This window comes from Helianthus annuus, chromosome 13 (assembly GCF_002127325.2).
Source record: "Helianthus annuus cultivar XRQ/B chromosome 13, HanXRQr2.0-SUNRISE, whole genome shotgun sequence".
NCBI lineage: Eukaryota > Viridiplantae > Streptophyta > Magnoliopsida > Asterales > Asteraceae > Helianthus > Helianthus annuus.
The window spans coordinates 169882241-169895029 of record NC_035445.2 but is presented as its reverse complement, the minus strand read 5'-3'; positions in this window follow the sequence as shown (position 1 = coordinate 169895029).

Below are 12789 nucleotides of genomic sequence, written 5' to 3'. Positions count from 1 at the left end.
AATGCAGTACTCATATTAAGCGACGTACCAAGGGCCGCTTGAAACGTTTCCCACAATCGCGAAGTGAACCGAGCGTCACGGTCTGAAATGATGTCACGAGGCATACCATGATTACAAATGATCTCGTCGGTGTAGATTTGGGCTAGTCGTTCCACCTTATAGTCTTCTCGTATTGGCAAAAAGTGGGCTGATTTCGTTAGACGATCAACTATAACCCAAATACTGTCGTGACCTGATGGCGTGGGCGGAAGTTTTGTTATGAAATCCATAGCTATACTCTCCCACTTCCATATAGGTATCAGCGGTTGTTCGAGTAAGCCAGAAGGCCTTTGATGTTCAGCCTTGACTCTTGCGCAAGTTAAACAGCTTCCAACGTAGAGAGCGATATCCCGTTTCATACCCAGCCACCAATACTTATAACGAAGGTCCTGGTACATCTTATCTGCACCGGGATGAATAGAATACCGGGATTTGTGGGCTTCATTCATGATAGTCTTTCGCAATTCGGTCCGCTTAGGGATCCAAATTCGGTCCAGATAATAGAATATCCCATCAGGTTTGCTTACTAACTGAGCTCCATCGTGATAGATCCTCTCTTTCTTCAATGTACGCTCAACAAAGCAAGCATGTTGGGCTTCGCGGATAAGGGTTTCGAGATTGTGTTGAGCTTGGAGGTTTCGGGTACTGAGCACGTAACTCTTTCTGCTGAGCGCGTCGGCAACCACATTCGCCTTGCCTGGGTGATAACGAATCTCACAGTCGTAATCGTTGAGAAGTTCTACCCATCGGCGTTGACGCATATTAAGCTCTCTCTGATTAAAGATGTGTTGTAAACTCCTGTGATCAGTGTAAATTGTACACTTAGTGCCATACAGGTAGTGTCGCCAAATCTTCAATGCAAAGACAACCGCGCCTAGCTCGAGGTCATGGGTTGTATAGTTCTTCTCGTGGATCTTGAGCTGACGAGATGCGTAGGCTATAACCTTGTCTCGCTGCATGAGGACACAGCCGAGACCAAGGTTAGAAGCATCACAGTAGACAATGAAATTGTCGCTTCCATCGGGCAGCGTAAGAATCGGAGTGTTGCACAGCATATGCTTGAGGGTTTGAAAGGCAGTCTCTTGTGCGTTTCCCCACACAAAAGGCTTGTCCTTATGAGTAAGAGCGGTAAGCGGCACAGCAATTTTGAAGAATCCTTCAATGAATCGTCGATAATAGCCCGCTAGTCCGAGAAAAGAACGAACTTCAGACGGGTTCTTAGGCGTAATCCAGCTTTTGACGGCTTCAATCTTCGCGGGATCGACATGGATACCCTGACTATTCACGATGTGACCCAGAAACTGAACCTCCTCCAACCAGAATTCGCACTTGGAGAACTTGGCATAGAGTTGGTTCCCCTAGAGTAACTCGAGAACCAAACGTAGATGTTGCGCGTGTTCGGCTTTCGTTTTGGAATAAATCAAGACATCGTCGATGAACACGATGACGAAACGGTCAAGATAAGGCTTACACACGCGATTCATCAGGTCCATAAAAACCGCGGGTGCGTTGGTTAGACCAAAGGGCATAATAACAAATTCGTAATGGCCATAACGGGTTCGAAAAGCGGTCTTAGGGATGTCTTCCTCTTGAATCCGCAATTGATGATAGCCTGAGCGTAGATCGATCTTCGAGAAACATGATGCACCTTGTAACTGATCAAACAAGCCGTCGATTCGGGGCAAAGGGTATCGGTTCTTGATGGTTAGCTTATTCAATTCCCGATAATCGATACCCATCCGGAACGACCCATCCTTCTTTTTGACGAAAAGGACTGGCGCGCCCCAAGGAGAGGTGCTTGGGCGAATAAAGCCTTTTTCGAGTAATTCCTGGAGTTGATTCGAGAGTTCCCTCATTTCGGATGGTGCGAGTCGGTAAGGGGCTTTGGCAATGGGGTTAGCTCTAGGAATGAGGTCGATGCGAAAGTCGATATCACGACTTGGTGGTAGTCCGGGAAGATCATCAGGGAACACCTGAGGAAATTCACGAACCACTGGGACGTCTTTGACTTCAACTTTCTTTTTCTTTCCCTCCTCCGCTACTACAATGTTGGCCAAGAAGGCTCGGTATTCCTTGCGGAGATACTTGTTAGCTTGGACGCATGACATAAGCTTGAGACCTTTCGACGTTGTTTCACCGTACACACACAATAGATCACCATTCGCGAGCGAGAATCGAATCATCTTTTCAAAGCACACAACTTCAGCATGGTTTTCGCGAAGAAAGTCCATGCCTACTATGACATCGAAGCTTCCGAGTTGCATTGGAATAAGGTCGATTGGAAATATGTGATTGTTGAGTTCGAGAGTACAATCACGGAGTACTGAATTAACGGCAATAGCTCTTCCTGTAGCGACTTCGACTTCAAATGACGAGGACAGATAAGAGCGCTTACGACTAAGGAGCTTCTCGAATTCAATCGACACAAAGCAGTTATCGGCTCCAGTATCAAACAAACATGATGCATAAATACCATTCACAAGGAACGTACCATTAACTACATTGTTATCCGCCTGAGCCTGACGGGCATTGATGTTGAAGGTTCGGGCATAGGCTGCCTGCTGCTGTTGCTGAGGCTGCTGTTGTTGCTGGGGCTCTTGTTTAACCACCCTGTTCGGGCACCTGTTTGCAAAGTGGTTAGGGTCACCACATGCAAAGCAGACTCGAGCATTGGCTGCTGGTGCTTGAGCTGCTTGTTGGCCTTGAGGGGCAGGGAGTAGAGCTTGGTTGACAGTGGCTTGAACTGGGGCTTGACGGGGACCATAGCGACAGTTCGCAGTGAAATGACCGTAAAGGTTGCAGTGAGCGCAAAAGCGATAGGCTAGACCCACCGGATGATGATACGAACATGTCGGGCAGAGTGGGTGAGGGCCTGTGTATGCACGCTTCGCTGGCGGTGCATTGATCACTGGAGCTGAGCGGTGGTGCTGTTGCTGCTGAACTGGTACAGCTTGTAGGGGAGCAGCAGTGGTTGTCACAGCACAGTTCTTGTTGCTGGAGCTGTTGTTGTTGTGCTTCTTCTTTCTTCTCGATGACTTGGAGGGTTGAGTAGTGGCGGTGTCGGTGGATGCTGCGGTGGCTTGGTGCAGAGACTTGGTTTGCTTATCCCAAAAACCAGACTTTACTCGCTTGTCATTGCTCTCAGCGGCGAGTAGGTAGGTTCCTTCGATCGTTGCTGGCTTGGCAGCGTGAACAAAGTCGGCTACACAATCGGGCAGGGATCGAATGTACTTCTTGATGGCTTGATCTGAGGTCTTGACTTGATTAGGACAGATGATGCTAAGCTGCTTGAAGCGAGCAGTGAGAGCAGCGTTGTCTCCGTCCTTCTGCTTGATTACCCAAAACTCGTCCTCCAGCTTTTGGCGTTCATGAGGAGGGCAAAATTCGTCGATCATAATTGCCTTCAATTCCTCCCATGTTAGCTCATAAGCTGCTTCATTTCCGCGCTTGTTTCGTTCGGTCGTCCACCAGTCTAGAGCACGGGACTGGAAGACGCCTGTAGCATTGAGAGTGCGGAGATGTTTAGGACATCCGCTCTGGCGCAGTGTGACTTCGACCGAGTCGAACCAGTGAAACATGGCTGTAGGACCATCTTCGCCAGTGAACTCTTTGGGTCCGCATGCTTTGAACTGCTTGAAGCTGAAAGCAGCCTTGCTTGAATCCTTAGGGTTCTCAGCTCGGGATTCTTCAGACGATTTGCTGACATTTTCATACACCTCACTCACGGCTTTCGCCACTTGTTTGGAGATGATTGCAGCAAGACGTCGGTCTCTCTTTTCTTGGCGAGTCAGGCGGTGTCCGGATCCAGAAGACGACATGGTCTGCATTAGACATCGTCACGAGACTCAACACAACGAAATCGAATCTCACTTCTCACGTTTACTACAAACTAAAGCTTAGAATCACGTCGAATCACATATCACGTAACATATAGGCACATAGTCACAAATACACAAAATCATAGAGCACAGAAGCACACAGAGCACGGAATCACAGAAGCACAGAAGCACATAAGCACATAGAACACAGAGTCACGGAAGCACAGAAGCACAGACACACAGAACGCATTCCTATTCGATCTCAGAGGCAGTCAGAATACAAAAACCTATCATTCAAAGTTTGCGTGTCGTTCGTATAGCATAATCGAATAGTATGGTATAGTCGAATAGCGTATCGAGCATAGTACATTCGCATAGCAGATTGAGCATGGTATATTCGTAAATCACAGTATAACTTCGTCAAGGTTCACAACTTCGTCTAAGTTCGCAGCGATTTGTTATCGTTGTGGGGTAGGAGAGCAACGTAGTTCGTGTGTGTTGATCGAAGTGATAGCATAAAAATCGAGTAAAACTCCGAAAATTTAAACACATAAACAGGCAAATACACATAAAATCAACAAACACGCAGGGTAGGCAAAAATCAAAACACATAAAATCGGGAGTTGGATTGTCTGCGGCTACTAGACATCGACTACCCAAAGCGATTCGACTTATTCACAACGAACTTGTCGTTACTTTCAACGTTCGGGCTCGTGTCCTTGCCTCGATTCTTGGACATTGAACACGTATTCCCTAGGTCATACTTCATGAGTTCAGGTCGTTGGAGTCCGTCGAGACTTTGGTGAGATAGCAAAAATCCAGAACAAACTGCCAAGGTTAGGGTTTCACCCCTTGGCTTAGCAATTTCTTCCTTGTTTTAAGAAAATCTAAGGAGGTTGAGCAGATAATTTCGTCGAGAGTTCACGGTTTTCACACCTATTCTTGACGAAAATTCTCCTCATACATTTTTTTTGGAAAACAATGCGGTAAGCATGAATAAATGGATGAAATCAGCGTTAGTCAGGCAATTTGGTCAGGAGTTTGCGGCTTTCACACCTATTCCTGACTGGATCGCCTGACTGTAATTTGAAAACTCGTGTGCAGTGATAGCGAAGAATTGCATAATAAGGCACATAAACTTGGTCTGCTGGTTCCTAACTATAGTCTAGGTCTCCAAGACAGCGACCCGGACTAGGTCGTGTCTAACCTAATTCCCTATAGTTATGGCTCTGATACCAATCTGTCACACCCCAACCGATGGCGGAATCATCAGCGCGCGGCACTGAGCGAAACAGATTGTCCAGAAGTTTCCACAACAACTATTAATACAAATTCAGTTTAAATGATACGTCCCATACCGTATCCCGAATAAATAACAAGTTATTACAGATAACATCCAAACAATAAATCCTGTTCTGACAACTCAGATTCAAATTAAACATAAATACAGCAATTGTTTATCTGCTTCTAGACCCCTATTCTATTGACTCCCTGGCTGTAATGCCAGTGAACAAGATCTACAGACAACTATACCCCAGGAGCTTGTTCAGGGCCGACAACTATTTGTTGGGGGCTTCTAGAAACTTATTCTAGCCTCGCTTTCCTAGCAAGAAAGCATCCTAAATACCCATCACATACGTTAAAATAAAGTCAATACATATAATGTAAAGGTGAGCATACAAGTTTGATAATAGCATATAGAGTTTGAATAGTTTACGCCTAACCAGCACGTACACAGAGGAAAACGAAGCATGTTAATTATCGACATGGACCTATCGATACCAATGACTGTGGGTTGACCGTCCGAGACGGTTCGCAATACATGATTACCACCGTAATCCATGCAAGTAATTGTCCTTAACAACCCCCGTGTGAACGGGTGCTGAGTCCAAACTATAGTACTACGTCGTTAAGGCAGGTAGACAGCATTCCACGTGTAAACACATCAACAAGCATTCATTAAGTCACGTAATACATGCATATTGGTTAGCGTTCAAATAGTTTGAGTAGTGTGATCGATTGTGGTTTGATATAAGCAACGTATGTACCCAAAAGTGCTAAAAGCAAAAAGGGATCGAGTATACTCACAGTGATTGATTGTGGATTGAAGGGAGCGCTGAGAGTAAGATTAGCCTGAATAGTTTGATAGCATAACGATGAGTGACGCGGAAACTGTAAACAAGTGTGGGTGGATCGAATAGGCTGGTCGATCGAACGGCAGGTTCGATCGAACGGGCTGTTCGATCGGCTGGTATGTCCGTTGAACAGTCCTGTTCGATCGGCCGGTAGGCTCGATCGGCTGGACCATTCGAGTGGATTGTTTCTTCCTCTGGTGTGTTTGTGTTCGAGGATTTGAACTTTTGAAGTTTTCGTTGTAGTATTTGAGAACACTGAAGTGTTCTTACCTTTCAAGTCGATCGAACGGTTCGTTCGATCGGCCAGCTCACTCGATCGGCTAGGAACTTCAGAAATAGTCCTCAACTGAATGTCACTCGATCGGACAGCATGTTCGATCGGGTGGCATTCCAAACTACGAACGAGTTGTAAAATCGATCAAGTGTTGAAGAGTAGTATCTCATGATCCGAAGAGTAATGTTCACCAAACGCAGTTCGATCGAACATCCCTTCCTCGATACTATGCTTCATGAAATTTGAAAAATGTGGGACCATGTGCTAGCCGATCGGCTGGCGCGGTCGATCGGCTGGTATGTCCGATCGGCTGGGCTGTTTGAACAGCCTAGCCGTTCGGCCAGCATTTCTGACCTGGTCGGCCTTCCGTCTAACACTTGGCTGTTTGATTATTTGTCATTCTTTTAAGGTAACTTGACGGCGAGTTAAACTGTAGAACGTGGGTTCTTACTTGTTGCACCGGTTCGGACAGGAATCACCCAAGTCCGGCCGGTGAACTGTTCGGAACGGTAGTTTAGTGTTTAACCGATTTCGGGTTAACCTTGTATATAGAATCCGAATCTTGAACCTCTTAACTGTTAGAATGGTTAGTTAGCCGGTTCAAGCTCCGTTTCTGCCGATTTTAAGGCATTGAGTGTAAAAGAGTTGAAGAAAGTTGGAAATCATTCATAAAAATGTTAAGATTTGTAAGAATCTTAGTTTGTTTATGTGGAAATCGGTCAGATCTAAGCTATTCATGGTTGAATGAAGCCAAAGTTTGGTGTTCTTCAAGAACACCATGATGACATCACCCAAGAACACTTAGATCTTGGTGATTTCACGGTTAGAAATCAAGTTTTGAAAGATGGAAAGGTGTAGAATCAAGTAATGATCAAAATCGTACAAGAATTAGAGTGAGAACTTACCGGGATTGAGAGAAATCTGAGAAAAGGTGAAGAAGAAGGCTGGTTCGGTCAGAGCTTTCCAAAAATAGAAAGTATGACAATGACAGCCCTATTTATAGGCTCCAAAAGAGGAAAGTGGCAGTCGATCGACTAGGAGCTCCGATCGAATGGGCTGCTTGATCGGCTAGGAAGATGCTAGCCGATCGGCTGGCCTGTTCGATCAGGATGCCTCCTGTTCGATCCGCGACCCACTTTGAGTATTTCACGACGATTTTCGATGTTCCGATTTCGATAGACGATGATACGAATACGATAGAGTTCCTAGTCAAATTACTTTCAGTCCCAATCACTATATCTACATACAAGCATCTACATTTCACGTTTCGATGTCGGTTTCGATTGAGTTCGATTGCTTTTCGAGTTTTGAGTCGATTTTCGATTGATTCGCTTGAATACTACACCAAACATATAAGTAAACACGCACAAGTAACACATAAGGCACACACACACGTATAACAATACCAGAGTTCACATAATTCGAGTCTCGAGTTCGATTGATGAATCGATTAACTTGATTATTGATTGATTATCTTTATCGCATTGTTACTTCCTACTATTCACAGTCGTAAATCGATCGCATTGGTTAAACATTTGATTACTTCGATTCTTTCTGATCACAGCACTTACTCCACAGAATACAACTAAAACATAAAATAGACTATTTACAGTCAAAGAAAGTCAAAGTTGACTTGGATTTTGACTTTGACTTTGACATTCGAAAACACGGGGTGTTACATGGGGTTAGAGTTCCGATTTGGGGTTAGTTTTGGTTTGAAATAGGGGTTGCGATTTCGATTGCGGTTTGAAACTGGGGTAAGGTGGTTGTAGTGATGAACTGAAAGAAGGGGATGGCCAGAGAGAGAGAGAGAATAGACAATCGAGTGGGTTGTGATGGTTGGAGAGAGAGAGTGGGTTGTGTGGGTTGTGGTGACCAGTGAAGGCTGAGGTGGTGGTAGGCAGGGTGGCGATGAAGGCTAAGGTGTGGTGGGTGGGGGCGGTGAAGGTTGTGGTGGTAGGAGGTGGTGGCGTAGGAACGTTGGTTGAGTGCATTTACATGGATCCATATTTGTTTATTTTACAGGCGACGACTAGAAGTTGTAGGGATTTCTAAGGCCGTTCAATTCTCCGATTAAACTCCGGTGGAGGTGGTCGTGGGTTAGGGGTGGCTGGGGAGAGAGATAGGTGAGAGGGGAGAGATAAGTAATATATGGATAGATATTTGTTATTTGTATATATTATAAATATAAATTTTTAAACTTTAATTTTTATTTATTAATTTAAATATTTTAACTAAATATTTTAATTTTTGATTTATTAATTTAGTCCTTTTAGGTGAAATGACAAAAATGCCCTTACACGATCAGATTTAACAAAAAAATTTGATTGCGTTAGTGCTAAATGACAAGAAATGCAACAACTTTTCCTATAAGCAGAACCTGTCAAAATTCGTTAAAAAGGACAACGCCTGAAAAATGGTATCAAGATAAAGAACCAAACTTGTACTTTTCCAGAATCTGAATAATAATATAACCCTTTATGAATACAATTGCCTAATAATCCAATTATAAAATTATATATATATATATATATATATATATATATATATATATATATATATATATATATATATATATATATATATATTATCTGATCTTATCAGGCAAAAGTATTGTAAGCTAGAAAGCACTAGTAGATGTAGAGATGCACAAAATAATCAGTAAAATGAGTTAAAGTATTGTAAGCTAGAAAGCACCAGTAGAGGTGCAGAAAATAACGGTAAAATAACTGAAACCGTTCATTAACTGAAATTGTAATTGGTTAATAACTTGTTAGTGTTTTTTAGCCATAGGTTCGTAACCGGTTTGAGAATTTTTAAAAGAAACCAGTCTTAATTGATTTACCGGTTAACCAAAAAAATAAGAAAAAACCGGCCAAATGAATAACCAAAAAAATGTGAAAAAAAAACGGTTAAAGAAAAAATGAGATAAGCCTGCTTGTTCGATTAACCGAACCGAGTAGAGAAAAAACCATTTTAACCGAACCAGCTAGAGAAGAAACCATTTTGTGCACCTTTGCACCTCTAGACACTAGGTTTCTGGCAATTTATTGGGCATCCTCCCGTCCCATTGAGGGATGAAACACACCCTTTATAAATCTTAAACTATATATTGATACAAATTCTTTTCTTTATCAAAAACACATTAATTACTTTACTTAATTAATATAAAACTTTTATGATAATTTACTTTTTTTTTCTTTTAGAGATATTTTGTTTTTGTCGATTTACTTAAGTTACCATTATTTATTTACGTTACGTAATTCATCAATTCAATTTATCAATGAGTAAATTGTCAAAATCGTCCCTGAGGTTTAGGTATGTTTGTCAGTTTCATCCAAAACAACTTTTCTGTACCATATTGTCCTTCACTTTCACTTTTGAGACTTTTTGTCATTTTCATCCAAACATCTAATTTGCTTTGTTTTTTCTATCAGATATTTGAATGAAAATGGCAAAAAATCCCAAAACTCAAGGACGATTTTGGCAAAAAAAAAGTTAGATGTTTGGATGAAAATGGCAAAAAGTCTCAAAAGTGAAGGGCAATATGGTCCAAAAAAGTTGTTTTGGATGAATCTGACAAAAATGCCCAAACCTCAGGGATGATTTTGGCAATTTGTATGATTAAATTAGATGGGAATCATTATCATACAGAAGATCCAGTTTGTACGAAGTGTAGAAGGTTTTCAAAGACAAGGGCATTATAGATTTGTAAATCCACTTTCAAAGAGGTATAACTTTTTCATATGATAATAACTTTAAAAAAAATTACACCATATTAACAAACATTTCATTATTTTTAATTTGAATAGATTATAATAGTGTATAAACTAGAACTCATGTAGGTAATTTTACCATTTCATATACACTAGGTTGTTGCAAAAGGCCGTGCGTTGTGGTGGCAACTCCTTAGTTGTTTATAGTTGACAACACGTTATGTGATGTGTTAACCATATGAAAACGAATGTTTCAACGTATCCAATCTAACTGAGTCTAACATATATGAGCATTGTGGTTACATTGTACGATGATGACATTAGTTTGTGGTACCCGCACGCGACATTACACATTGTATACTTTTTACACACGTTATGTGCGTAGCATTAACATCATTAACATAAAAAAGAGTGTGTGTCGGTCATTGCGGGGTAAAGTTATAAAAATATTTTAGACAGGGATAAAAGAAAGTATAGTCATGTGTTATCAAGGAGAGGGTTAGTACTAATTAGTATAGATGAGAAAAACACTGCTGGAATGGAGGAGAGATTCAGTTGATTCATCCTTCTAATCTGCTGCAAATGTTCTTCACATTAGGTGCATGCGTGCGTTCGAACCACCAATTTTCCCCATAATCACGCTCCCAAAAAGTAAACTATACCTCTGTTCTAGTTCTAGTTGCTGTTTTAATTTCAATCGTTGCCCCCTTTGTGGGTTTGCTTTTGATCGTAAATTTCTGCTATTTCTTGTTCGTGTTTTTTTTTTTTTTTTTGCGATTGATTTATGAACTAAAGGGTGTTTTGTTGCGCTGTTGTACACTTATTAGTTTTGTTTTTGCTTGTTTTGGAAGAGATTTTAGCTATTGAGTTTACATGCACACCAGGTGTTTGGTTTAATGCCTCAATGAAAGATGCCTCTTTTTTCATTCATGTGTATTCCCTAGCTTCTTTTGTATACTAGATCGACAATCATTTTGTAGTATCCAGTAGATCGTTTTTCATGCCTAAATTGGGGATGAGTGCTAAATTAGGGTTCTTGAACCTAAAAGTCGAGGTTTTTGATTTAATTGATTCAAAGAAAAAAAAGTTTGTAAATAACAGGTTATATGGATGTTGATATATACCTAGACTCATATTTATATACGTATAAATTTCGCATACCCTTGAACGAGTGACCCACTGACCCGTTTCTTTTTCAGGAAAGTTTATGAGCTTTTATTAACTAATTATGTTATTTGTTCATAAAAGTAGAACTTTAGTTTGATGGCTGTGTGTAGATTTGTATGTGATCATACGTACCATGCATGCAGATTGCTTTTGGAAATGGTCACTTAATCTGTTAATTGGACTATATCTATGTGATTCATTTGGATATTTTAGGCTGCTAATGTTCACTTTGAAAGTAGTTTAAAAAGTAGGTATGTTCTGATTTTTTTATTTTCTACATCAGTTAGTTGTTAGCTGTTATTCATACAAACCCTATAGGTTCTTTTATATCCATATTTCATTTTATTAAATTAGATTACTTTTTACTATTTATTTTATTAATATACAACACCTTAATTATTTTTGTGTCCTAGGTTACCTTTCTAATACTGCTATCTTTCACATGACCACTCACTCTCTGTTCGATTAGGTTAAACTGAGAGTTGTGTGTGTATAGGGATACAGATGGGAGTAACGGTCAAGTCATCAGTCAACATCGGATTGAAAACAGGGTACTCTGTTTTGGTCACCGTAGCAGCCGGTTTCGTCGGAAAAAAAAGTGGGATTTTCATTGTGGAAGGGGACATAAAGGACACCGGTTTGCTGAACAAACTCTTTGAGGTAGTTCATTTTCCTCATGTTATTTATTTAGCTGCTCAAGCTGGTGTTAGATATGCAATGCAGAAACCCAAAATCTTATACTCATAGTAATATTGCTGGTTTTATTATTGTTCTTGAAGTATGCAAAAATGCAAATCCACTGCCTGCAATTGTTTGGGTATCTTCTAGTTATAAATTAAAATTGAATTTACAGATGGTTTTCTAGCTAACGCTCTAGCTATGACGAGGGTGACATGCAAATTTTCTCTGAATTTGCACACATTAAACTATGGGGTCAAGTGATAATAATATCAATGCAGACTCATGTATCTATATTCTTGTTGAGACGTACGGAATTGACAAGTGACAATTATGTATAACATCCTCTCAACAGATTGTCTTCGTCAAATGATAGGCTAACACGTGGCATCTCTTCTTCATTAGCGAGACTTCATCAATCTTCGCTAGAGGTAACTCGCTTCAGTGGTTAGTTTTTAATGTTTGGATCAACAAATTTGGCTCTTTTTTATTTTTAATAAGTTTTAGTAATGTACACGGATGGTCCATGTGGTTTACGAAAATTTTGTATTTGGTCCCTAGCTTTCTAAAAATACATAGATGGTCCTTGTGGTTTGCACTTGTGACACATTTAGTCCCCATATTTTTTCCAAAAGTACATGGATGGTCCTTGTGGTTTGCACTTTGTAACACATTAGGTCCCTAACTTGGACATGCTAAAACCTTTAGATTTGTTGGTTGGGGGCTAAATGCGTTACAAAATGCCAACCACAGGGACCATCCGTGTACTTCTGGAAAGCTAGAGACCAAATCCAAAATTTTGGTAAACCACAGGGACCTTCGTGTACTACTGTACTTTACACATTATATTAAGTATTTATCATACTACAATAGAAATTGACAAAAAGAAAAGTGTTGGCATGTTGGTCCTACTTTATCCATTTTTGACCATTTACATATGCAGTTAATGCGGTTAAAAGGAT